Source organism: Kogia breviceps, chromosome X (genome assembly GCF_026419965.1).
Source record: "Kogia breviceps isolate mKogBre1 chromosome X, mKogBre1 haplotype 1, whole genome shotgun sequence".
In the NCBI taxonomy this organism is placed as follows: Eukaryota; Metazoa; Chordata; class Mammalia; order Artiodactyla; family Physeteridae; genus Kogia; species Kogia breviceps.
In genome coordinates this window covers 48,702,020-48,727,678 of record NC_081330.1, presented here as the reverse complement: position 1 = coordinate 48,727,678, position 25,659 = coordinate 48,702,020, and the positions used below count along the sequence as shown (strand labels likewise).

General features: G+C 39.4%; 1 long non-coding RNA gene across 1 annotated transcript in view; it reads right to left on the bottom strand.

The window, feature by feature from the left end:
- Positions 1 to 9,157: 9,157 nt before the first annotated feature.
- The window catches only part of LOC136793473 (uncharacterized), a 113,920-nt gene continuing 97,418 nt past the window's right edge, over positions 9,158 to 25,659 (bottom strand). Inside the window, exon 3 of the long non-coding RNA XR_010838760.1 lies at positions 9,158 to 12,755. This is a non-coding gene — a long non-coding RNA (uncharacterized lncRNA). The remainder of the gene's footprint in view (positions 12,756 to 25,659) is intronic.

The following is a 25,659-nucleotide window of genomic DNA, read 5'->3' as shown; positions in this document are numbered from 1 at the left end:
TAGAGCCAAAGAAGTGCTGCTCAAAGGGTAAAATTTTCTGAAATATCCAGTAAGCTGAAAATTCAAATAAGTGCTGGATCCTAATTATAAATAGGAAGAGTGGTAAAGAAAGTACATCTAAACATTGGATAATAGAAATATGTAATCAGAGTTGGGAATAGAGATGTAGAAATAGGCGAGACTATCAAAAAAGAATCTTCCAGGAACCCTTGTAATCTACTTAGATATTTCAGTATTTGACCTTGAAACAACTTCTGGCAAGTTGGATGGCATAATTTCCTAGAATATCATAGTGAATAAATCCATTAGCCCAATGACCCTCACTTGGCATTTTCAAAGAAATTTACTGCCGGTAGTGATAAGGTTTCGAACACTAAAAGCTGCCTGGCTGATGAAAATCCTGTTTGAAAAAAAAAAAAAAATCTAGGCGGCGGATTTCACACAGGAGTTCCACCAAATACACTCAAACACCCATACTGTTAAAGTGCGTTAAGGTCTCAGGATATCATGGGTATTACAAATTCTATTTCTTCTATGAAATTATTTTTAATCCAGCAAAAATATTTTGAGACCTACTATGTACAAGGCATATGCTAGGTGCTTAGGGGAGCATAGACAGGAATAAGAGAGTCCCTCTTCCTTCTAGTAACAGATAAGACAATTAGGCAAATAACTAAATACTAAAGATACAAATACCCTACTGGGAGAGCTCAGAGAAAGAAGCAATTGATTCTTCTTTTTCAAAAAATTAATTAATTTATTTATTTATTTATTTTTGGCTGCGTTGGGTCTTTGTTGCTGCGTGCGGCCTTTCTCTAGTTGTGGCGAGCGGGGGATTCTCTTCATTGCGGTGCGCGGGCTTCTCATTGTGGTAGCTTCTCTTGTTGTGGAGCAAGGGCTCTAGGCTTGCGGACTTCAGTAGTTGTGGCTCACGGGCTCAGTAGTTGTGGCTTGTGGGCTCTAGAGCATAGGCTCAGGAGTTGTGGTGCACAGGCTTAGTTGCTCTGTGGCATGTAGGATCTTCCCAGACCAGGGCTGAAACACATGTCCCCTGCATTGGCAAGCGGATTCTTTTTTTTTTTTTTATTAATTAATTTATTTATTTTTGCTGTGTTGGGGCTTCGTTTCTGGGCTTCGTTTCAAGGGCTATCTCTATTTGTGGCAAGCGGGGGCCACTCTTCATTGCCGTGCGCGGGCCTCTCACTATCGCGGCCTCTCTTGTTGCAGAGCACAGGCTCCAGACGCGCAGGCTCAGTAGTGTGGCTCATGGGCCTCGCGGCATGTGGAATCTTCCCGGACCAGGGCTCGAACCTGTGTCCCCTGCATTAGCAGGCAGATTCTCAACCACTGCGCCACCAGTGAAGCCCCCTGGCAGGTGGATTCTTAACCACTGTGCCACCAGGGAAGTCCCGAAGCAATTGATTCTGACCAACAGGATTAAGGGAGGCTTAATTGAGGTGAGAACTGATTCATAGAAACCAAATTAAGCCACATCCTTTGTGGAATCAAACTTGAAACCACATTCTTTAGCTGGATTTAATACACGGTGGGAAACCTGTTTAAAGATTATCCTACAAAGGGAGACATGTTATTAATGAAACAAAAGAGTTTTCGGCCATGTCATCACAAATCACACAACCTAAAATGCTATCACTGAATAATATCTGTCCTCATGGGAACTGCAACGTGTTACAAAAGCATATTTAATTCAAGAAGGACAACGTCATGACTCTTAGTTGTAGAAAGACATTTTGAACAGTGCAGGAGGACATATATATTCTGTCGCTAGAAAGATATGCTGTAGAGTAGAACAGGAGTAGTTTGCTTGGCTTAAACATGCCTGTGATGCACTCTTCTCCCAAGACTATCAATTATTTTGCACTTATTCCACAAATACCTAATAGGCCTTTGATTACTAATGTACCGTTGTCCCTCGGTATCCACAGGGGATTGGGGACCCCCACCCCCACCCCACGGTTACCAAAATTAGAGGATGCTGAAGTCCCTTATATAAAATAACATAGTGGGACTTCCCTGGTGGCACAATGGTTAAGAATCCGCCTGCCAATGCAGAGGACACGGGTTCGATCCCTGGTCTGGGAAGATCCCACATGCCGTGGAGCAACTAAGCCCGTGTGCCACAACTACTGAGTCTGTGCTCTAGAGCCCACAAGCCACAACTACTGAGCCCGTGTGCCACAACTACTGAAGCCCACACACCTAGAGCCTGTGCTCCACAACAAGAGAAGCCACCGTAATGAGAAGCCTGCGCAGCAATGAAGACCCAATGCAGCCAAAAATAAATAAATAAAATAAATTTATTTTTAAAAATAACATGGTATTTGCATATAACCTATGCACATCCTCCTGTACACTTTAAATCATCTCTAGATTACTTATAATAGCTAATACAATGTAAATGCTATGTAAATAGTTGTAAATACAATGTAAAAGCTACATAAATACTTGCCAGTGTACAGCAAATTCAAGTTTTGCTTTTTGGAATTTTTTCTCTGAATATTTTTCATCCACTGTTGGTTGAATCCACAGATTTGGAAACTGTGAATAAGGAGGGCTAACTGTAAGCATGCATTTTATTCCCAGAAAGGAAACTGTTTGAAGAACAGCACTAATCTTTGAACTCCTTGAGGGCAGGGACTATATGCTGGTTAGCATAGATCAATATGGCAGTGCTTGATGACCCCTTAGGTAAACTGACAAAATTGCAAATTCGCAAAACTGTCAAAAACCACAATTCTAAGTACCAGCAAAGCAAAATGTACTCTTGTCAGTTAACTCTTACACATCCTACCAGACTTGCAAATTTAAATATTATAGACATATTTTTCAAAATAAAAGCCAGTAGAAAAATTATGGAAGAATCCACATAAAGTAATCTGATATATACCATGGGCCTATATTTTCAGTTTAACCACAAGTATTTGATCAGAATGAAGTGTAAAGCTAGATGATCAAGGATCTATTTAAAATTTTTTTAAATCATATCAGAAATATTTTAATAATAAATATGATGAGAGAATGCAGAACATTTTTCGAGTAGGTCAAAACTAGAGCACAAATGAATTTAGGAACAAAATCTAATGAAATGAGTATATCTTGACTTGGTTAAATTTATTTGAAGTCTTTTGTAGTTCAAGTATTTAGAAATACTTCCTGTTTAGTAAAATTTTAATCCATTTATTCATTTGAGAACTGTTTACTAAACAGCTACTTAGTACTAGGCATTGGGTGTACAGTAGTGACCAAGACAGGCACTGTCCATTTTTTTAAGCCAGGGCCAGCTTATCCATTAGGCACGGTGAACACAGTGCCTAGGACCCACAATACTTTTTAGGAGTCTACAAAATATTTTAATTTCCTTTAGGATGAGAAGGAAAAAAATGGATATAATCCTGGCTGGATTGTATTAGTCTTTATACTAATGCAGTCATAAAATATAATTTTAATATTTGTTATGGAGAAAGAGGCCCACAAAGGCAAAAGTTGCTAGGATGGGCCTATGGGGAGTTTACATTCTATTAAAAGAGACTGGCTAATAATTACATAAATAGAAGACAGTGTAAAAAGTGCTGAGATCAGGGTAAATGCAGGGCACGATGGGAACCCATCTTGAGAGGTCATGGAAAGTTTCTCAAAAGCCTCAACAGAAACATGAAAGATGATAAGAGTAGGAAAGGAAATGCACAGGAGCAAGAATATGCATAGATCAGAGCAGTGCGCTCTGCACTCCTGGGGATCTGTCTCTTGCTTCAACAGTGTTTGGACGGAACAGACCCAGGGACAGCCCCTTCCTCCAGCCTCCGATCACCCTCCAACCTTTTTTCCAGTCGCTACCTTCAGAACCAGCAACTCAGCTATCCTCGGCCTCCAGGACAAGCCAACATTATGTTTTGAACTTAGCTCCTTATTACCTTTCAACCATGAGCTCCCAGGTTCATCAGAATTATTCCATTGCGGTGGAGGCCGCAATCAACCGCCTAACCAACATGCATCTGTGTGCCTCCTGCACTTACCTCCCTCTGGGCTCCTATTTCCACCAGAACGATGTGTCTCTGGAGGCCACTTTTTCCATGAATTGGCCGAGGAGAAGCTCCAGGGTGCCCAGCATCTCTTGAAAATGCAAAACAGTGCTGCAGCCGCGCCCGCTTCCAGGATGCGTGGAAGCCTTCTCAAGATGAGTGGGGTAAAACCCAGGACACTGTGGAAGCGGCCATTCTTAGGGAGAAGAACCTGAACCAGGCACTATCGGATCTGCGCGCCCTGGGTTCTGCCCGTGCAGACTCCTGCCTCTGTGACTTCCTGGAGAGCCGCTTCCTGGAGGAGCAGGTGAAACTCATCAAGAAGATGGGCGACCACCTGACCAAGCTCCGCAGGCTGGCTGGTCCGCAGGCTGTGCTGGGCGAGTATCTCTTTGAAAGGCTCACCCTCGAGCACAAACAGGAGTCTCCGAAGTCCAGTGGCCTCTGAGGAGCCCCTCTGGCGTCAGAGCTTCTGCCTGAAGCCCCGCTCTGCAGCCACTAGGCAGCTTTGTAACCGCCCTGGAGCCCTCTCCCAAGCCTTGGACCAAATGGAAACAATAATGCTTTTTGCAGAAGAAAAAAAAAAGTGCACAGGTCTGAAAGTAAGAGAGGTGACGGTGAGTAGAAAGAAGGCCAAGTACCTCCATAAGTTTAGAGCAGTGGTTCTCAACTCAGGGCAATGTTGCCTCCCAGAAGACATTTGGTAATTCCTGGAGACATTTTTGGCTGTCACAACAGGAAGGGGATGTTACTGGCATCTAATGGGTAGAGGGCAGGGATGCTGCTAAACATCTTACAATGCACAGGACAGCCCTCCACAACAAAGAATGATCCTGCCTCAAATGTCAACAGTATGAAGGTTGGGAAACTGTTAAAGAATTAGAACTGGAGATTTTACAATTTTAGTCTTTGCCAATTTGATAGCTAGAGATAGTATCTTGCTGCTCAGATTTACATTTCCTTGGTTACTAGTGAGCATAAATGTTTAAAATGTTTAAATATATTTATTAGCTATGTATTTCTTCTTTAATACATTTTCTGTTGGTGCCCTTTGGAGATTTTTCAACTGGTTATTGATTTGTTGCTTAATGTCCTGGAAGAACTCTTTATATATTACAGATAGAAACCTGTGTGTCATTTATGTTGCAAATATTTCTCCTACCTTATCATTTTCCTTGATGTTTTATTTTTTTCTGTGCAGTTTTAACTTTTATGCAGTCAAATCCATTATTCTCATCTTTTCACATTTTCTACTTTTATGTTATAAAAGCTGTTTTCAACCCAAGTTGCATAAACTGATTACTTTAATAAAATGTGATAAACAATATAGTAGAATGGTATATCCCATACCAAAGTGTGGAGGCACACAAAAAATAGCCAGTTAAAATGGGCAGAATTAATTAATTTATTTGTATTATGCTATGTATCCTAAGTGCCTAGAAAAGTGCCTGGCACATAATAGGCTACCAAGAAATATTCATTAAATGTTGAATAAATTAATAAGTGGTATTTACTTGGTGATATAGTTGCAGTTTATGAAACAGTATAAAATATTCATACTTGCAAATGTTCTTTGTGGAATTGGATAATGAGTAGAAGAGATCATATGCTTTTGCTTTTCTCCTAGTTTATCCCCTTCAAAGCTATGTCTGAATTTAGGGCTTCCAGGCTCTAAGTCATCCTAGGAATATGCATCAGGCTTAGGGCTGATCCAAATGACTTTGAAGATGTCTATGCATCTCCAGATCCTCTTCTCAACCCAAATTGACTTTTGTTTTTGTTTTGAAAGGAAAGTATTATTATCCTTTCCCCTAGATACACACACATACACACATACATTTTAAGTAAAAAGTGAAAGCTCCTCTGAACCCCATCCCACTTTCCAGAGGTTAGATGCATCCTTCCATTTTTTTAATGTATCTGTGATAGGCATGAATTTGTTCCTGATTGCTTTGGTACAAGAAATAGCACATTTTTTGGTTTTGTTTTTTTAATTAAGTCCAACTTAGCTCTGAGCTCTCATATTCCTAGTTGACAGGGCACTCACTCACTATCAGCCATTCTTGGATCTTCACCCCTATCAGCTTTTATAGGAATCTCAGAGCTTACTAAGTCACAAGAAAATGAGAGAGAATGGCTAATCCTTAATATCTGGTGGACACCATCATTACTGATGATTCTGGTACCCAATGATGCCATTGAATTCTGATTCTCTGCCATCTGCCTGGTGCCAGTGCTCTGTAGAGTATATGGCAGGAAGCAAGATGACAGACCTGCCTTTCAGCCATGGTTTCTCCATGCCTCCACTGACTCTACGATTTACCCCAGGGGATCCTCACTGTCCTCTCAAGGCAAGACCGAGGATCTTTTTTGATCAGTCCCCAGCATATACCTCCCACCAACAGTAGTATTGCCACCTCCCTGACCACAGTCTTAAGGAACCTCTTCCTATCCAGCAATAATCACTCACCAAATTGACAGCAAGTATAAACTTCTATCCATCCTTGCCCTGTAGGGCAACTCAAGACTTTACCAACAAAGACCTGGACAGGTGTTATTGTTTGGGTTTTCTTGGAGTGGTTTTGGTTTGTGTGTTTCCCTGCTAGGGCTGCTCCTAATAAAGAAAGAAAAGAAGGAAGGAAGGAAAGAAGGGAGGGAAGGAAGGAAAGGGGAAGGAAGGAAAGATAGATGGATGGATGGACGAAGGGAAGGAAGAAGGAAACAGCTGTTAACTTTACTTACCCTTCCACCTCCCATCCCCCAGAAAAAGACTGATTCCTAGAAAAGCAAAATAGGTTTAAGACTCCAGGAGTTGTACTCAATGTGAGGAAGATCTTAGGAAGACTCTGAAATAAAGAGCATCTTTAATAATCCTCATGTAACACATTTAAAATCTATATTCAAAGGAAAGAACTCAGAAGGTAGCAAAATATTTCCGTCCACTAGGTCCTCTAGATATAAAGCTCACTAATTTTAACAGGTCATCACACCCGTTTCTCTTTCCTCCCGCATGTTGGCAGTGACCCAGATGCTTTTTGATTGCTGAATAGGATAAGATCGTGTGACCTGCCAGGAGGTTTTTAATCAGTGAAAAAAGAGCAGCAGGCACAAATGTCTGGAGTTCATCAAACACTGGAGCAGCAACTTAAGATTTGATCAGAGTGGATTTCCACTTAAAATGACAACATCAAGCTACTGTATTATTGGGAAACCATTACAAGTTAGGATGAAGAAGAGCATGGACCACTTTAGGGAGAGTATACTTTAGAGTCCTTTAGCAATAAGTGTAAAAAAGTTATTTTATATTATCTTCCCAAAGCTTTGCTTTTCTGAAAATACTCAGTTGCAGTCCTCTTTAACATGAATTAAAATATTTTTCCAGAATGTTCTGACACTAATTTTTTTAATCAAACATTGGGATAGTTTTACGACCCTAGAGTATCAGCTCCATGATCACACTGCCATTTATTTTATCTTTTTCTTAATATTATTTATTTAGCTGCGTCAGGCCTTAGTTGTAGCACGTGGGATCTTCGTTGCTGTGTGTGGGATCTTTTAGTGGCAGAATGCAGGATCTTTAGTTGCGGCATGTGGGATCTAGTTCCCTGACCAGGGATCAAACCCGGGCCGCCTGCATTGAGAGCACAGAGTCTTAACCACTGGACCACCAGGGAAGTCCCCACACTGCCATTTAGATTGTCTGCTCTTGAGCATTGCACCAAAAGTTAGATTAGAAAAGCTGTGGGAAATATTCCGCCACCTTAAGGGAAAAGAGGCCTTACTTATATTAGTTAGCATGTTACAAAGATTGTGTAAAAGAAATTGTTAAACACTAGATGATGTATAAATAATCAGTCTTCACATCTTTGAAGGAGCTGAAAGAATGTCACCAAACACACCACACACACACACACACACACACACACACACACACTCAAATCTCTCTGAGGAATCAGTACTTGCCGATACCCGTGTGCAACCACAGCAACATTCTTTTCCCTGTATAGAAGTGGGAGCAGACTACCTCAAGACCTTTTTTTTTCTTATTTTTCTCTTTTTTAAAATGGAAGTGTAGTTGATTTACAATTTTGTGTTAGCTTAAGGTGTACAGCAAAGTGATTCAGATATAAATATATATTTTCTTTTTCAGATTCTTTTCCATAATAGGTTATTACAAGATATTGAATATAGTTTCCTGTGCTATACAGTAGGACCTGTTTATCTATCTTATATATAGTAGTGTGTGTCTGTTAATCCCAAACTCCAATTTATCCTTCCCTCGCCTCCCCTTTCCCCTTTGGTAACCATAAGTTTGTTTTCTATGTCTGTGAGCTCAAGACCTATTCTTAAGGGCAATTACTGACACATAGATGAGCTCCCTTACCCCGTTTTCACTAAATAGTTATAAGTTTTAGTAAGTTAAGTTAATTTTAGTAAGTTAATTCATCGCTCTGGATCTTTGTCTCCCCATCTAGAAAATGGGGATAATAATAAACTACCCTATCTACTAGTCCATGAAGCTTATGAAAGGCTGAAATAAGATGATGTATTTACGAGTTATTCACAAAATATAAAGCTTTGGTTTCACCTATTTCACATTCATTTAGCCAGGAAATGTACTAGATGCTCAAGAGATAAAAATGAAATCAACACAGTCACTGTTCTCATGGGTCTTTATAACACAAGGTGTTCAATCAGCAGACCTTTTTCAGCCCCTAATATTATGGTAGTCACTGTGCTAAGTGAGAGGGTTAATGAAGATGAAAACCAATGTTAAATATAACATTGCAAATCAATTATACTTCAATTTTAAAAAAAAGGAAAAAAGAAAACCAGGGTCCTTACCTTCAAGAAGCACACAGTCTATGCAAGAGGCATGCCCATAAACCAACAACTACAAAATAGCACAGTTAGTGCCATGACAGAAAAAAAGCACAAGAGGAAAGGCTCCCATGCATTTCTAATCATTTCTAATGTTCTCTGCCTGTGATTAGGAGAAGCTGCCACCCTATCATCAGTACTGATCCAGCTCTTTTGACTTGAACAGTTGTGTTCCCCATATGTGTGGGTAACTGAGAAAGAAATTAGCATGCTTTATATACTCCATTATCCGTTTTACAGTTAAAAATAACAGACATCTTTATTACAATAGATTAAGCACCAACATTAAAGAATGAAGCAGATAGTCATCCAAGGCAACTTTTTAAAAAGACATTAACTCCTAAGTTCAATTTGTTATTTTTCTCACTAATGGTAACAAGCACTCAGGGCAGATCCATATTTTCGGCATTGTAGTCCTCAAAATCAAAATATCTGTTTATGTTTGGAAAAACATCTTAGAATTGCTCTTATTAATTACATAATTTAATCTTACTTGAAATATTTAAGCAAAATAAACTTAAAATTCCCACTAGAAACATATAAGATTCACCAAAGGAAACTTCTGCTCTAAGCACTTAACTGAAATGAGATATTGTTGTGTATGAGCTCTTTTTGTTTTTTTAATAAAATATCAAGTTTTCCCAAGATAACATCCCATGGGAGCTGGGAAATTTATTTTTAAAGGGTGTAATTTTTTTCTTTAATATGCTGCTATAATTCTAGGACAGCAGTCTCTCTCTGGGAAAAGAAAAAGGCATTCCAGTGGGTTGCCATCTGTATAGCCCCATTCCAAACAATGGAAACAAGCTGGTTCAGAGGCTGAATGACAAATATTATGAATTTTGAACAAATCTAAACCTGCCATTCTCCTCAGCCTGGATGCTCAAGAAATCATGTAAAACATTTGATAACCATGTCATTGCACACCTTGAGAGGTGTTTTGATTTCAGGGATTACAATTACCTGAGAAACACAGAACCATTTGCCTTGCAGAAGCTATTTAGATTTGAAGACCTTTTTGTCACAGCCCTGAAACTTCATCTTACATCATCTCCCGACGTGAACTGACTATTATGCAGTTTGGATCTGCATTGAAAGCTGCAGGCATGTTTTACTGACAAGTCTTGCAGACAGCATTAGTATGATAGGCTATGGCACATACAGGAACTTTTGAGAAGAGAGGTTAAATCCTAGAGGGAAAAGAGTTTGGGGAACAAGTGATTTAGTAACAGGAAGAAATCAGTTAGCCAGCAAAGCAGCAGGACTGAACGGGTATTTAGCTCTTTAGGGAAACATGCAACTATGTATCAAGGTCAAGGAAAAGCATGAGATCAATTACAGTAGATATTTACAGACACTTAATATTTGATGATGCTGATATTTAAAGAGAAAGGACAAGGAATTCATTGTTTCTGTGTGCCATTAATTTATAAATTTCTGCATTTAAAAATAAACGTTTTGGGCTTCCCTGGTGGCGCAGTGGTTGAGAATCCGCCTGCCGATGCAGGGGACACGGGTTCGTGCCCCGGTCCGGGAAGATCCCACATACCGCGGAGCAGCTGGGCCCGTGAGCCATGGCCGCTGAGCCTGTGCATCCGGAGCCTGTGCTCTGCAACGGGAGAGGCCACAACAGTGAGAGGCCCGCGTACCACAAAAAATAAATAAATAAATAAATTAAATAAAATAAACTTTTTCACAGAAATGATGTCCTTTTATCATCTTTCTTTTTTGAAACATATTTCTTGTTTGATTTGTTTTCAATAATTGAACTATATCAGAGCATACCATTTAAAATGCTTCTTCATTTAACCCCAAAGTAGTTAAATCAGCAAAACGCATGTATTATGAATAACTTTATCAATCAATGTCAGCATTTCAAATGTTTGAAATTGTTCAGTAATATCCAAGATAATGATTTCAGAAATACAGGGGAGGCATCATGATTCTTAATGTGTATTATGACATTTAGGAAATGTTAAGGAGAAAAAAATGAGAAAGAAAAAAGGGAAAATGAGCTATTAAATGCATGCATGTCAATTTCATGAAGTGGTTCAAGATTAGCATTTTATTCAGAATAAACTAATTTTATTATTATTTTATAATCCTCAGACCAATAGACCAGTCTCCACTTCAGAAATGTTCAGATAACATTTTTCTAATTTAAAGTTTACCTATGTACAACAGATGAATGGATAAAAATGTGGCAGATATATGCAATGGAATATTACTCAGCCGTAAAAAGAAATGAAACTGAGTTATTTGTAATGAGGTGGATAGACCTGGAGTCTGTCATACAGAGTGAAGTAAGTCAGAAGATGCTAACACATATATATGGAATCGAAGAAAAAAAAATGTCATGAAGAGATTAGTGGTAGGACAGGAATAAAACACAGACCTACTAGAGCATGGACTTGAGGATATGGGGAGGGGGAAGGGTAAGCTGTGATGAAGTGAGAGAGTGGCATGGACATATATATACTACCAAATGTAAAATAGATAGCTAGTGGGAAGCAGCCACATAGCACAGGGAGATCAGCTCTGTGCTTTGTGACCACCTAGAGGGATGGGATGGGGGGGGAGGGAGACGCAAGAGGGAAGAGATATGGGAACATGTGTATATGTATAGCTGATTCACTTTGTTGTAAAGCAGAAACTAACACACCACTGTAAAACAGTTATACTCCAATAAAGATGTTAAAAATTTAAAAATAAATAAATAATAAAGTTTACCTATGTGAAGAATAATATTTGTAACAATTACAAGTTTCATCTAATTTACCTTGCTTACAAGTAATAGCCTCAAAATATTTCTTGCCTTCAGTGGCTTGTTTCTTCCAAGACTTTGGTTATCAAAGTTTTAAATTGTTCCTTGGGATACGTGAGGATAACTAGATCACTGCCCTCAAAATCTGCATTCAATGGCAGTGATTTTATTTCAAGTTTTGAAAGAAGTAAAACAATAATTATCTCATTAGAAGTTCATTGAATAGAACTTTATCAAAAAAACACGTTTCAGGGGCCATTTTATCTTTTATTAGAAGCCTAATAGGTTCATTCTAAAATCCAAAAAGCATAAATCCCTTTCCAAATTCTCGAATATGTTTGTAAGAAAAAAGGTTTTTTTATGTCGAATTGGTTTCAACTATTAAATCCTTATTTTAGAAAATTCCCTCCTCTGTCTTTTATATACAATTACATATTGTAAAGATATATACAGTAATCTTTGTATATATTTGTGTATCATCTTTGTATACATTGTGTTATTATACACTTGGGATGTCAAGGATATTGTCAGTCTTTAAGGTGCTTTGCTGATCTCTTGAATAATAAAGTGAAACAGGCTTATATTATTTCATTATCATCCCCTATTTTTCTATTTCTGTACTTAACATGAATCATTCATTCAATAACCTTTTTTGCTAAACGTTGTGGGTAACACAAAAGAAGTGTAATGTATAGTCTTTACCCTCAAAGACACACACATCTTCTAGGAAGTCAAGACACATACACCGTTAAGGAGAAAAAATAAAGATTAAGTGCCAATGCAGCAGGAATTACAATAGAAATTTTAAAAAAGATGAGATTCATCTTCACTGAAGTGCATATAGAAGGTTTCATAGAGGTGATAGGACTGGGTCTTAAAAGTCTTCCTTGGGCTTTCCTGGTGGCGCAGTGGTTGAGAGTCCGCCTGCCGATGCAGGAGACGCGGCTTCGTGCACCGGTCCGGGAGGATCCCACATGCCGTGGAGCGGCTGGTCCCGTGAGCCATGGCCACTGAGCCTGCGCGTCCGGAGCCTGTGCTCCGCAACGGGAGAGGCCACAACAGTGAGAGGCCTGCGTACCGCAAAAAAAAAAAAAAAAAAAAAAAAGATATTGGATTAAGTTGAAATGAGGGGAGAGGGTATGCACAAGGAAGAGTAAAGAAACAAAAGAATGAACATGACCAGGAGACAGTGAATGGAGACTGATTAACATAAGTGGGAAGATCCTGATGAGCAGTAGGGAAGGATAAGTTGGAAATAAATTTTGGAGGGACTCAAATACTAAAGGGGAGATTTGGGGCTTGGCTAACCGTGGGAATTGGGTAGGAAGGGTGAGTACAAAAGGCCTAGGGAAGGAAGCATCAATAGGGCTTTCATCTATTCATTCTAACAAGCATTTGTTGAGTACTGTTTAGTTGGTAGAATATTTGGGAGACTAAAGATTCCAAAATGGCTTCAAGCCTTTGAGATTTCAAAAACAAGTGTTTATAGTTAACAGAAACTTTACTATACTCTCTGGTCCCTTTAAAAATAAGATTCTAGCCCCCAGAAGTTGCTTGAGCCACCTAAGGAGGGGAAAACAGATGAACCAAATTTGTGTAATTAGTTCCTGAACTGACCTTCAATTCCATTGTGCTTTTCCTTGCTTTAGAATCCTTCAGTTTCCAAACCTTTCTGTCTCCAGCTCCCTTCCTGCCTCACCTCTCCAACTTCCTAGACCCTAGCTAGTTATTTTCTTTCTAGATGCTATTCCAGCTTGGAGGCTTAGATCACTTTAGGCAAAGCCTAAGACATCTTTCCTTTTCTGGCTTGCACTGGAAAAAACTGGCTCGGAGAAAAATTAGGAAGTTCAGGAAGAAAAACAATTGGGGTAGGAGAAAGGTGATCAATTTGACTATGACTCTATTGACGTGTTAATGATTCCTGATAGACAGTTGGAAATATCAATTGGAAATTAAGGTAGGAAACAAGGTTGGAATGCAGATTTGGGAGTCTTCACCAATGGCAATTTAAGGTCTCAAAAAGGCACTGAAGAGTGTGCCCTTCTCCTTACCCCAGAGTGGGCATCAGTGCTGAGGAGACAGGTCTATGGTGTTATTCATGGTCAACTGATATCAATGTGCTGAGTCTTATTAAGTCCTTGCAACAGCTCTATGAGGTAGGAAGGTGAGACAGATTATATATCATTTCCCATTAGGATTTTTTTCTAATTAGATTAAGAATTTTATTCATATTAAGATTTATATACATATTTATCCCAGACTGATTTCTTCTAAGGCCCTACACACATAGAACAATCCTTTACTGCCATGACTGGTCTAATTATTCCGAAAATTAGCTGACACTGCTGTCTTTCCTATCAGCATGTGCAGTCTTGCTCTCACAAATAACTGTGATTAGAAAAATTGCATATGTTAAAAGAAGGACAGCTTGAGGAAATTTGGTGTATAACACACAGACCTCTAGTCAGCTAAAAATAAAGCAAATATGTAAGGGAAAGCTTTAAAGAGAAAAAGGCTTGTTATTCTTTGAAGAATATGTTTTGAAACCATTGGTAACTGTGCCTGGAAAAACAATAGACTGAAAAAAAATCTGCCTTTTTATTCTTTATTTACTAATTTTCTACTGAACATACTACACTGTATTCAAGCTCTTCTCTTTCTTCTAAATCATTTTGTTATATACTATCAAGAGGAGTCATAAATATAAATCCCAGAGGATGGGAGAACATTCACTAACTATAAGACATGGGTGGGAAATTAGAAATATAGAGGATTCTTATTCACTCCTTTGGATCACTGGATCATAGAACTGAAAGGAATTTGAAAAAAAAATAGTTTAGGCACCTTTGTTTTAAAGAAGAAACCCCAATGCAGAGAGATTGTGAAAAGTTTAAGGTCCTACAGCTGGTAAATGGTAGAGTGCTCATTCCGTGACACCACACTGCTGATACTAATCCCCACACCTTGACTAAATGAATGAATCCAAAAGTAAACTTTGAGTTCCTACTATATGGTATGTGTTGAAGGGGGAGCTAAAGTTTAAAAGAAAAGGGTTTTACCCTCAGAATGGGAGAAAATATTTGCAAATGAAGCAACCGACAAGGGATTAATCTCGAAAATATACAAACAGCTCAGGCAGCTCAATATTAAAAAAACAAACAACCCAGTCAAAAAATGGGTGGAAGATCTAGATAGACATTTCTCCAAAGAAGACATACAGATGGCCATGATGCACATGAAAAGATTCTCAACATCACTAATAATTAGAGAAATGCAAATCAAAACTACAATGAGGTATCACTTCACACCGGTCAGAATGGCCATCATCAAAAAATCTAGAAACGATAAATGTTGGAGAGGGTGTGGAGAAAAGGGAACCCTCTTGCACTGCTGGTGGGAATGTAAATTGATACAGCCACTATGGAGAACAGTATGGAGGTCCCTTAAAAAACTAAAAAATAGAGCTACCATATGACCCAGCAGTCCCACTACTGGGCATATACCCTGAGAAAAACATAATTCAAAAAGATACATCCACCCAATGTTCATTGCAGTATTATTTACAATAGCTAAGACATGGACGCAACTTAAATGTCCACCGACAGATGAATGGATAAAGAAGATGTGGCACATATATACAATGGAATGTTACTCAGCCATAAAAAGAAATGAAACTGAGTTATTTATAATGAGGTGGATAGACCTGGAGTCTGTCATACAGAGTGAAAGTAAGTCAGAAGGAGAAAAACAAATACCGTATGCTAACACATATATATGGACTCTAAGGGAAAAAAAATGTCATGAAGAGATTAGTGGTAGGACAGGAATAAAACACAGACCTACTAGAGCATGGACTTGAGGATATGGGGAGGGGGAAGGGTAAGCTGTGACGAAGTGAGAGAGTGGCAGGGACATATATACACTATCAAATGTAAATTAAATAGATAGTGGGAAGCTGCCGCATAGCACAGGGAGATCACCTCTGTGCTTTGTGACCACCTAGAGGGGTGGGATAGGGAGGGTGGGAGAGAGGGTGATGCAAGAGGGAAGAGATATGGGAACATATGTATATGTATAACTGATTCACTTTGTTGTAAAGGAAAAACTAACACACTATTGTAAAACAGTTATACTCCAATAAAGATGTTTAAAATAAATAAATAAATAAATAAAAAGGGTTTTACCAACGTATATGTCCATGGACAGATGAATGGATAAAGAAGATGTAGTATGTATATATATATATATATATATCTGTGTGTGTGTGTGTGTGTGTGTGTATAATGGAATACTACTTAGTCATAAGAAAGAATGAAATAATGCCATTTGCAGCAACATGGATAGACCCGGAGATTATCATACTAAGTGAAGTAAGTCAGAAAGAGAAAGACAAACACCATATGATATCATTTATATGAAGAATCTAAAATATGACACAAATAAACTTATCTATGAAACAGAAACAGACTCACACACATAGAGAACAGACTTGTGGTTGCCAAGGAGGAGGGGGCGTGCAGGAGGGATGGATTGGGAGTTTGAGATTAACAGATGCAAACTATTATCTAGAGAATGGATAAACAACAAGGTCCTACTATATAGCACAGGGAACTATATTCAATATCCTGTAATAAACCATATTGGAAAAGAATATATATATATATATATATATATATATATATATGAATCACTTTGCTATACACCATAAACTAACACAACATTGTAAATCAACTATACTTCAATAAAATAAATTTTAAAAAATTAAAAGGGTTTTAAATGTGAAGACACTGACCCTGTTGCCAGGAGCTTTGAAATTGATGTGAGGTCAGCATACAAGAGTCAGTTAACAAGTACTATCAGAATGAATCTATAATCAAATGTTCAATGGTGGCAGGGCATTGACTGGGAAGAGAAATTGGAATTGGATAGAATAGAGTAGAGAAGCATCTATTATGCTCTGAAGCTACAAGACAGGTCTCTGCGGAGTCATTCTTTGACAGGCCATGTGTCACCACCAACATACCAGGAGTAAAAAGGCACTCTGTAGTCACCTTTGTCACAGGGTACATATAGAAAAGTTGATGAAAGTTAAAATTTGCTGAGGAATTTTAAATCCTTGCCCCCTGAATAAGCTGTATTTTCTCTTACTATGAAATTATAAAAATTCCTGCCAAAGCATTAAAAAAGTTTCCTCCACTTTAAGATCTTCCATCTCACTAACATATGATAAATATTATAGTCTCCTTTTTATGTCAAACAGCACGTAACTCCAGAAAAATGTAGAATAAGCTTTGAGCAGAAGTCCTCATTGAAGTAGAAGCATTCAGTGCCCCAAATTGCTTTAAATTAATGGTTACTACCAAAAGGCTAAGATACAAATTTATACTTAGCAAATGGTTTGAGGCATCTAAAAGAGAAAAACAAAAATATGGGCAAGTAATATTACTCTTTGGTTTTACTCATTTACAATAATATCATTATACTGCAGATATTAAACCCACAAATTTATATAACCTGTTTCAAGGAAAAATTACATCATCTATAGAGGAATTTAAAAATGCATGTTTCATTGCCATTGGATCAGTTTTTAGTATAAATATATACTTTTTTGTCTCTACTTTTCTGTATGCATTTTTCACTGCTGGGTTTCCGCAGGGCCTGTAATTACACTGACACATAGAAGGCACTCAATAAATATCTGTTGCATTTTTCTAGATCAGGCTCTTTTCTCTCTCTAAATGTAATAACATTTAACCTCAATTGTTGCTTAGGCCACAAGGGCTACACAAACAGACTAACGACAATTTGAAAACATACTTTCAAAGTCATTGCCTAAACAATGCTAAAATTAGATACAGTTCTGTGAAAAAAAAGCCATTTCTCTTCTTCCTTTGGAAAAATTAAGGACTAAAACTGGCCAGATCTTTCAGAGTCTCAGTGTGAGTTCAAATAACAAAAAAAGAAAAAAAGAATGAAAAAGAAAAAAAGCAAGTCGGTGCAACACAGAATAAGAGGATCAGAAGTTACTTTTATCACTAAAAAAAAGTGAATAAATGGAGCAAAAATAGGGTACTGTACCCCAACAATAGAAAACTGAAATTGTATAAGGCTGCTGCCAGCTGAAATTCCTTACCTATTTGGCTTGAAACAAATTAGAGGCAGAAGAGTTAAATGAGCTGGTGTCAGAGAACCAAACTTGGGTCTGCTTACCTGTGCACAGTAAAGCCAATCTACTGACACTGGGTTGTGATGAAGGAAAGTGCAGCATTTATTGTCGAGCACCAAGCAAGGAGTCCAGGGCAGCTAGTGCTCAAAAAGCCCAAACTCCCCAATGGATTTCAGGAAAGCATTTTTAAAGGCCAGGTGAGGGAGGGGAGTCTCAGGGTGTGTGATCAGTTCATGCACAATTCTCTGATTGGTTGATGGTGAGGTAACAGGGCAGTGTCACGGGGTTAACATTATCAATCCTTAGGCTCCAGTAGGCCTGGGGGGCTACGTGCTCAAGGTCACTGTGTAGTTAGCCTCTTCCATTTGGTGGGGGTTTTAGCATCTGTAAAATAACCAGGGAAATGTGCATCAGATACTGTTATCTAGGTATAACAGTAAGGAGAAGAGCTAAAGCAGAGGCTGTGGGGAGCAGTCTGTCCCAGGAAGGTCCCATAGGGTCCTGCTTGGTTACACTGGCTTTGGAGTCAGACCAGGATATGCATTCCAGTTCTGCATCTTAACAAAAGTGAGACTTTCAGGGTTTCTGTGACATTAGAGACAATTTCAATAAATAGCAGCTCTCAATAAGTATAGCTTTTTCAGTTTTTTAAGTTATAATTAGTGTTTCGATTGTGGGCAAGCATGCTGAATTTAGTCCTAATAAGGCAATTTTTCTGCCTAAAACAAATACCCACACCATTGGCACTATGAACATGCCAGTAAAACCTTGCTGGAATATTTTTAAGCAAAAATTTTTATCACACTAATAATATCCCTCGAGTCAGTCCAGACAAAAGTTGTTGCTAAATTCCAATCAATTGTTAAAAAAATAAACATGAAATGACTGCCTACTACATGACATGCTATGCAAGGCATTGAGGCTACCACAATGAGTAAAGCTTAATCCTTGCCCTTAGGGGAGTGAGTGGAAGAAGAGTGCTGTAAACATTTATAAAGGGAGTAATGAGGAGCTCCATTGTTTTCAACTCAACATGTCATGTGGCAGAAAAAAACTTGGGATCAGAAATGGGTCTAAATATCCTTGGTCCCACTACCCATAATCCTGCTAACCACAACTGGAGATTTCAAGTAGGTCACCACAAAATGTGGGCCATCTAAACTCACTGAAAACAATCACAATTAGAAAGAAAACAGAGTCCATATATCAAATCATGAAATCAATCACTCTTGAAAAAGTAAGAGCTAACAGAAATTTAACATTTTATAGAGTATACAATTTACCAAGCACTTTCCTTTCTATAATCTCATTCAACCCTCAGCTCATAAATTCATGAGCTAAGCAGCTATTCTTCGGCACATTTTGTAGGTAAGGAAACTGAGGTTTCAAAAAGTGAAGCAAAGAATTTGAATCGGTGTGATATGCTGAAAAATAAGAACAGGTGCTCTTGAGGCCTGGAAAAATCAATGCCCAAAAGATAGAAATCAGGTGAGATCAAATTTAGAAAAGAAAGGGAAGAAGGGAGGGAGACAGAGGGAGAGAAAGAAAGCAAGAGGGAAGGAAGGAAGGAAAGAGGGAGGGAGGGAGGGAGGGGAAGAAGGAAGGAAGGAGAAACAAAGAAAGAAAGAAAGAGAAAAAAGAAAGGAAGGAAGAAAGAAATAAAGAGGGAGGGAGGGAGGAAGGAAGGAAGGAAGGAAAGGAAAGGAAGGAAGGAAGAAAAAGAAGAAAGAAAGGAAGAAAGGAAGAAGGACTTACTTGACTTGTGGTATGGTCTGAATGTTTGTGTCCCCCGAATCCATATGTTGAACTCCTAATGCTCAATGTCATATTAGGAGGTGGGGCTTCTGGGAAGTGCTTAGGTCATGAGGGTGAAACCTCCATGAATTAAATTAGTGTCCTTATAAAAGAGGCCCTGCAGAGCTCCCCTAGCCCCTTCCACCATGTGAGGACACAGCAAGAAGTTGGCAGTCTGAGATCCAGAAGAGGGACCTCACCCAACCATGCTGGCACCCTGATCTTGGACTTCCAGCCTCTAGAACTTTGAGAAATAAATTTCTGTTGTTTATAAGACTGCTAATCTGTGGTATTTTGTTATGGCAGCCCAAAAAGACTAAGAGAATTTATCAGGAAAATTGAAAACAATAATTGACATCTCTTCCTCCATATCTGGGAGAGAGTTCAAACTCAAGATATTCAAACTTCAACTCCTGGGCTTCTCCCCAAAGCTACTCTATCTGCAGCCTTCTTCATCTCAGTGAATGGCAATTTCACCTTTCCAGTTGTTCAGGCCAATAAAAACCTTGAAATTATTTTTTTAAAAATTCTTTATTGAAATAAGTTTATTTATGGGCTTCCCTGGTGGCACAGTGGTTAAGAATCCGCCTGCCAATGCAGGGGACACAGATTCGAGCCCTGGTCCGGGAAGATCCCACATGCTGTGGAACAACTAAGCCCATGCACCACAACTTACTGAGCCTGCACTCTAGAGCCTGTGAGCCACAACTACTGAGCCTGCGTGCCACAACTACTGAAGCCCATGCACCTAGAGCCCATGCTCTGCAACAAGAGAAGCCACTGCAATGAGAAGCCTGCACACTGCAATGAAGAGTAGCCCCCACTCGCTGCAACTAGAGGAAGCCCACACACAGAAATAAAGACCCAATGCAGTCAAAAATAAATAAATAAGGGCTTCCCTGGTGGCGCAGTGGTTGAGAATCCACCTGCCAATGCAAGGGACAGGGGTTCGTGCCCCGGTGCGGGAGGATCCCACATGCTGCGGAGTGGCTGGGCCCCTGAGCCATGGCCGCGGAGCCTGTGCTCCGCAATGGGAGAGGCCACAGCAGTGAGAGGCACGCATACCGCAAAAAAAAAAAAAAAATAAATAAATAAATAAATAAATAAATAAATAAAATAATTTTTTTTAAAAAAGAAAAGAAGTGTATTTATTAGCCATCTAAAGTTTAAGAATTTTCACAAATCGAGCAATTTCATGTAACCAACCTGAGATCTAGAAACAGAACCGAGAGTTCCTTGAGTGGCCTAGAGGTTAGGATTCCAGAATTTCACTGCCATGGCCTGGGTTCAAACCCTGATCGGGGAACTGAGGTCCTGTAAGCTGTGTGGGAAAGAAAGAAAGAAATGGAGAAAGAAAGGGAGAAAGAAAGAGAGAAAGAAGAGAGAGAGAGAGAGAGAGAGAGAGAGAGAGAGAGAGAGAGAGGAAGGGAGGAAGAGAGAAAGAGAGAAAGAAAGAAAGAAAGAAAGAAAGAAAGAAAGAAAGAAAGAAAGAAAGAAAGAGAGGAGATTGGTTCAGATGGTGGAGTAGAAGGATGTGTGCTCACTCCCTCTTGCGAGAGCACTGGAATAACAACAAACTGCTGAACAATCATCGACAGGAAGACACTGGAACTCACCAAAAAAGATACCCCACATCCAAAGACAAAGGAGAAGCCACAGTGAGACGGTAGGAGGGGCACAATCACAATAAAATCAAATCCCATAACTGCTGGGTGGGTGACTCACAAACTGGAGAACACTTATACCATGGAAGTCCACCCACTGGAGTGAAGGTCCTGAGCCCCACATCAGGCTTCCCAACCTGGGGGTCCAGCAACGGGAAGAGGAATTCCTAGAGAATCAGACTTTGAAGGCTAGTGGGATTTGACTGCAGGACTTCAATAGGACTCAGGGGAAACAGAGACTCTCCACTCTTGGAGGGCACACACAAAGTAGTGTGCGCATCAGAACCCAGGGGAAGGAGCAGTGACCCCATAGGAGACTGAACCAGACCTACCTGCTAGTGTTGGAGGGTCTCCTGCAGAGGCAGGGGTGGTTGTGGCTCACTTCGAGGACAAGGACACTGGCAACAGAAGTTCTGGGAAGTATTCCTTGGTGTGAGCCCTCCTAGAGTCCGCCATTAGCCCCACCAAAGAGCCGGGTAGGCTCCAGTGCTGGGTCATCTCAAGCCAAACAACCAACAGGGAGGGAACCCAGCCTCACATATCAGCAAATAAGTGGATTAAAGTTGTACTGAACTCTGCCCACAAGAGCAACACCTAGCTCTACCAACCACCAGTCTCTCCCATCAGGAAGCTGGCACAAACCTCCTAGATAGCCTCATCCACCAGAGGGCAGAGAACAGAAGCAAGAAGAACTATAATTCTGCAGCCTGTGGAATGAAAGCCACATTCACAGAAAGATGGACAAAATGAAAAGGCAGAGACTATGTACCAGATGAAGGAACAAGATAAAACCCCAGAAAAACAACTAAATGAAGTGGAGATAGGCAACCTTCCAGAAAAAGAATTCAGAATAATGATAGTGAAGATGATCCAGGACCTTGGAAAAAGAATGGAGGCAAAGATCGAGAAGATACAAGAAATGTTTAACAAAGACCTAGAAGAATTAAAGAACAAACAGAGATGAACAATACAATAACTGAAATGAAAAATACACTAGAAGGAATCAATAGCAGAATAACTGAGGCTGATGGACAGATAAGTGAACTGGAAGACAGAAGGCTGCAATTCACTGCTGTGGAACAGAATAAAGAAAAAAGAATGAAAGAAACGAAGACAGCCTAAGAGACCTCTGGGACAACATTAAACACAACAACATTTGCATTATAGGGGTCCCAGAAGGAGAATAGAGAGACAAAGGACCTGAGAAAATATTTGAAGAGATTATAGTCAAAAGTTCCCTAACATGGGAAAGGAAATAGCCACCCAAGTCCAGGAAGCGCAGCAAGTCCGATACAGGATAAACCCAAGGAGAAACATGCAGAGACACATTGTAACCAACTTGACAAAAATTAAAGACAAAGAAAAATTACTGAAAGGCACAAGCAAAAAATGACAAATAACATACAAGGGAACTCCCATAAAGTTAACAGCTGATTTCTCAACAGAAATTCTACAAGCCAGAAGGGAATGGCATGATATATTTAAAGTGATGAAAGGGAAGAAGCTACAACCAAGATTACTCTACCCAGCAAGGATCTCATTGAGATTCAAGGGAGAAATCAAAAGCTTTACAGACAAGCAAAAGCTAAGAGAATTCAGCACCACCAAACCAGCTCTACAACAAATGCTAAGGGAACTTCTCTAAGTGGGAAACACAAGAGAAGAAAAGGACCTACAAAAACAAACCCATAACAATTAGGAAAATGGTAATAGGAACATACATATCGATAATTACCTTAAATGTGAATGGATTAAATGCTCCAACCAAAAGACACAGGCTTGCTGAATGCATACAAAAACAAGACCCATATATATGCTGTCTACAAGAGACCCACTTCAGACCTAGGGGCACATACAGACTGAAAGTAAGAGGATGAAAAAATATATTCCATGCAAATGGAAATCAAAAGAAAGCTGGAGTAGCAATACTCATATCAGATAAAATAAACTTTAAAATAAAGAATGTTACAAGAGACAAGGAAGGCCACTACATAATGATCAAGGGATCAATCCAAGAAAAGGATATAATAATTATAAATATATATGCACCACACATAGGAGCACATCAATACATAAGGCAACTGCTAACAGTCATAAAAGAAGAAATTAACAGTACACAATAATAGTGGTAGACTTTAACACCTCACTTACATCAATGGACAGATCATCTAGACAGAAAATTAATAAGGAAACACAAGCTTTAAATGATACAACAGACCAGATAGATTTAATATTTATAGGACATTCCATCCAAAAACAGCAGAATACACTTTCTTCTCAAATGCTCATGGAACATTCTCCAGGATAGATCACATCTTGGGTCACAAATCAAGTCTCGGTAAATTTAAGAAAACTGAGATCATACCAAGCACCTTTTCTGACCACAACGCTATGAGATTAGAAATCAGTTACAGGGAAAAAAACATAAAAAAACACAAACACATGGAGGCTAAACCCATGTACAGAAATTGAGACACAGATGTAGAGAACAAACATATGGACACCAAGGGGGGGAAAGTGAGGTGTGGGGTGGGATGAATTGGGAGATTGGGATTGACATATATACACTAATATGTATAAAATAGATAACTAATAAGAACATGCTGTTTAAAAAATAAATAAAATTAAATTTAAAAAATTTTTTAAAAGAGAAAGAAAACTTCAATAATACCCCAGAAGCTTTCCTTAGACTGCTCCCTTCTAGTCACTAGCGCCCCTTCAATAAAACAAGTGTCTCTCAGAATGTAGTGCAGAACAAGAAAGAAAAGTTAGGAGACACAGAGTATATATCCAGATGTTCCAGCATTTGTCTACAATCAGTGCCAAGAGAAAAATAAGATATTTTTATTTTTTTATGTATTTATTTTTTTGATGTGGACCATTTGTAAAGTCTTTATTGAATTTGTTACAATATTGTTTCTGTTTGTTTTGGGGGCTTTTTTTTTTTATGTTTTGTTTTTTTGACTGTGAGACATGTGGGATCTTAGTTCCCCAACCAGAGAACGAACCCGCATCCCCTGCATTGGAAGGCTAACTCTTAACCATTGGACCCCCAGGGAAGTCCCAGAAGAGATTTGCAAAAAGTAGATAGGAAGGAGAAGAGACAAAACAATAATAAAAGAAAATTTCTCGGGCTTCCCTGGTGGCGCAGTGGTTGAGAGTCCACCTGCTGATGCAGGGGACATGGGTTCGTGCCCCGGTCCAGGAAGATCCTACATGCCGCGGAGTGGCTGGGCCCGTGAGCCATGGCCACTGAGCCTGCACGTCCGGAGCCTGTGCTCCGCAACGGGAGAGGCCACAGCGGTGAGAGGCCTGTGTACCACAAAAAAAAAAAAAAAAAAAAAAAAAGAAAGAAAATTTCTCAGAACTATAAGAAAGACATGAGTTCTCAGATTTAAGAGGCCCATCAGCTGTCAAGAAGTGTTACGAAAAGTGGGTCCAACTGCTCGCCACTCAAAAGCCAATAAAGAGGCAAGGTTGATGGAAAGGAAAGTTTGCTTTATTTCATATGCCAGCAACTGGTGGGGAGGGGTGGACTCCTGTCCAAAGGCCAACTCCTCCCCCTGCCTCAATCAGTAGGCAAGAGCTTTTATAGGTTAATGGAGGGGGATACATGGTGAAACAGCACAGTCAGCTCTGACAGTCATTTTTTTTTTTCTTTTGTCTTTTTTCTTTTTTGGGCCGTGCTGCGCGGCTTGTGGGATCCTAGTTCCCCGACCAGGGATTGAACCCTGGCCCTTGGCAGTGAGAGTGCAGAGTCCTAACCAATGGACTGCTGGGAAATTCCCATCTTGAGAGTCATCTTGAAATTGGTCCTGCAGTGGTCTGACCAGCATCATCTTGATTGTTTTAGGTATAGTTAATCTTCAGTTCCAGGGTTGGTTTTTTCTCATTTCCTTGAGCCAGTTCTCAGAATTGTGGCAGCTTATGTCATGGTTACAGTCTGGTCATCATATAGTTAACTTTTTCCACCTGGTAGGGGTTTCAGTATAAGCTCAAAGGATATGGCTCAGAATATTATCTATAGTCCTTGAGAAGGAACTAAATGTCCTTAACTATGTTTAATGACTGAACTATTATTATTTAGTCTTGTTGGACTGTTTTCCTTTGTTTCTGCATTTTCTCACTTCTCTGGTTAAACTTATTCTTTGGTTAAAGTTTTTCCACAGCCAAAAGGCAGGCAGAGGACATGGTGGTGGGCCGAAGGAACATAGGGCCCTGCTCCATTTAAGCAGGATGTATGGATAAAGAACCACACCTAGACACACTGTGGTGAAATTCTAGAATAAAAAGAAAAAACAAAACCCCAAACCTCTTAGTTTCCAGAGAGTAAAACATTGCCCTAAAGGA